The sequence below is a fragment of the Castor canadensis genome, chromosome 1 (genome assembly GCF_047511655.1).
Source record: "Castor canadensis chromosome 1, mCasCan1.hap1v2, whole genome shotgun sequence".
In the NCBI taxonomy this organism is placed as follows: Eukaryota; Metazoa; Chordata; class Mammalia; order Rodentia; family Castoridae; genus Castor; species Castor canadensis.
Window position 1 is genome coordinate 179,466,605 of NC_133386.1, and position 2,545 is coordinate 179,469,149.

General features: G+C 39.7%; 1 non-coding gene across 1 annotated transcript; it reads left to right on the forward strand.

Annotated features, from left to right (window-relative positions):
• Positions 1-1,199: 1,199 nt before the first annotated feature.
• LOC141416176 (U6 spliceosomal RNA) lies at positions 1,200-1,307 on the forward strand. Its single transcript, XR_012441013.1, has one exon. It is a non-coding gene; the product is annotated as a U6 spliceosomal RNA (small nuclear RNA).
• The last annotated feature ends 1,238 nt before the right edge of the window (positions 1,308-2,545 follow it).

The window sequence follows — 2,545 nt, forward strand, 5'->3', positions numbered from 1 at the left end:
ATTTAGGTAAAGCACTACCTAGAGGTAGGATAACCTGGCAAGGCTCTCTTTATCACTATAATCCTAACATGTAGTGAAGCATTAAAAGGGGAATATCACCAACCTGACTTTACTCATTGATAGTCACTCCTTCTGAAGGGTTTAGTTAGGAATAATCCTGGCTTGTCTGCACACAGTATGGTTACAACCCTATGCTTTAATGAAGCAGAATTTGAGGAACAAAATGAGTTTTTCACTAGACGTGGATCTACCATTTGATCCAGTAATACCACTCTTGGGGATATACCCAAAAGACTGTGACACAGGTTACTCCAGAGGCACCTGCACACCCATGTTTATTGCGGCACTATTCACAATAGCCAAGTTATGGAAACAGCCAAGATGCCCCACCACTGAAGAATGAATTAAGAAAATGTGGTATCTATACACAATGGAATTCTATGCAGCCATGAAGAAGAACGAAATGTTATCAGTCGCTGGTAAATGGATGGAATTGGAAAACATCATTCTGAGTGAGGTTAGCCTGGCCCAAAAGACCAAAAATCGTATATTCTCCCTCATATGTGGACATTAGATCAAGGGCAAACACAACAAGGGGATTGGACTATGAGCACATGATAAAAGCGAGAGCACACAAGGAAGGGGTGAGGATAGGTAAGACACCTAAAAAATTAGCTAGCATTTGTTGCCCTTAACACAGAGAAACTAAAGCAGATACCTTAAAGCAACTGAGGCCTAAGCAGATACCTTAAAGCAACTGAGGCCAATAGGAAAAGGGGACCAGGAACTAGAGAAAAGGTTAGATCAAAAAGAATTAACCTAGAAGGTAACACACACGCACAGGAAATCAATGTGAGTCAATGCCCTGTATAGCTATCCTTATCTCAACCAGCAAAAACCCTTGTTCCTTCCTATTATTGCTTATACTCTCTCTACAACAAAATTAGAAATAAGGGCAAAATAGTTTCTGCTGGGTATTGGGGGGGGAGAGGGAGGGGGCGGAGTGAGTGGTAAGGGAGGGGGTGGGGGCAGGGGGGAGAAATGAACCAAGCCTTGTATGCACATATGAATAATAAAAGAAAAATGAAAATAAATAAATAAATAAAACTAAGATTAGTGTTCTAGGGAAAAAAAAAACCAAAATGAGTTTTTCTTAAGACAAGATGTGTATATGTGCATGTAGATGCACAAATTCACAAGTGCTCACTTCAGCAGCACATATACTAAAATTGGAACAATACAGAGAAGATTAGCGTGGCCCCTGTGCAAGGATGACAACGCAAATTCAAGAAGCGTTCCTTCCATAGAAAAAAATAAATGCACAACATCGGTTGGGTTTGTCTGCTTACACATGTAGGAAGATAGAAAGAGAGAGGTTTTCTTTGAAAATATGTCATTGAAAAACCAGAACAGGGCCACTGTTAGCCCTGTGTTTCTATTGTGTAAATGAAAGACTGTGGGTGTCTCTTTTGAGGATTACAACCACAAGGGAACACCACTTGACTATCATCAGTTCCTTCTGTGTAAATTAGAAAAGGACATCTCTTTCTCCAGGTGGATACAGCTGCTTGACAAGGTACTGGCTTGATGTACAAAGCACAAAGTGGAGTTTAGCTCTCACTTACACGCTTGGTTAGGTGTCTGTGTGTAAGGCACAATCTGAGCAGCATATGTGGTGACTCGACTGGAGCATCTTATTGTCATAGAGATTAGTCATCGAAGAAAATGGTCTGGTGCTCTGGAAAACCAATAGGGGTATTGAAGACAATGAATTTTGACAGAAAGACCATGAGAGATATAAGCACTGCAGAAGACAGAGAAATTTCCCATCACTAAACAGTTCACCTTGGTGTCAGACACATCAACTACTCAGGGTTCAAGAGGAAAATGATGAAATCAGGAAAACTAGAGGTCCACCCAACCTAGATAGACCACGTTAGTCATAGTTCTAACATGTAGCATCAAGATTCATTTATGGAGACCTAAGTTTATTATTTGATCTATAGAGAACCAAATAAAGACACGACCTAACAGATTCTTCTGTTCCTCTCTCTCTCTCTCTCTCTCTCTCTCTCTCTCTCTCTCTCTCTGTCTCCTGCACTCGCCTTTCCCACCAGCAAGGTGCAGCAACTCACATGGGATAATTCACAGGATTCCAAAAAGGTCTTTGCATCAAAATTATCTCCCTAACCTTAATTGTTATCAATATGTTATTAACATTTTATTTCTTTGAGCAGAATATTTTACCTTCCCCAGTACTTTAGCAAAGATCATACAGTGCATTCCTCCACAAAGCTGCACAGATCTTTATTTCCTTCTGAGATTTGTTCAAATGTCAGTGATACTTACCTTGATGAGCATATGTACAATCAAATCTGTCTCCATCTCTCTATTTTTTTTCCATAGCACTTACCACCATCACATGTATTCTTTATTTTTATGTTTATATTTGTTTATTTTCTAACTCTTTTACCTCCCTTCCATCTTGAATGTAAGTCCCATAAAGGCAGACATTTTTAAGTATGTTCTCCATCCCTGTAGTCTC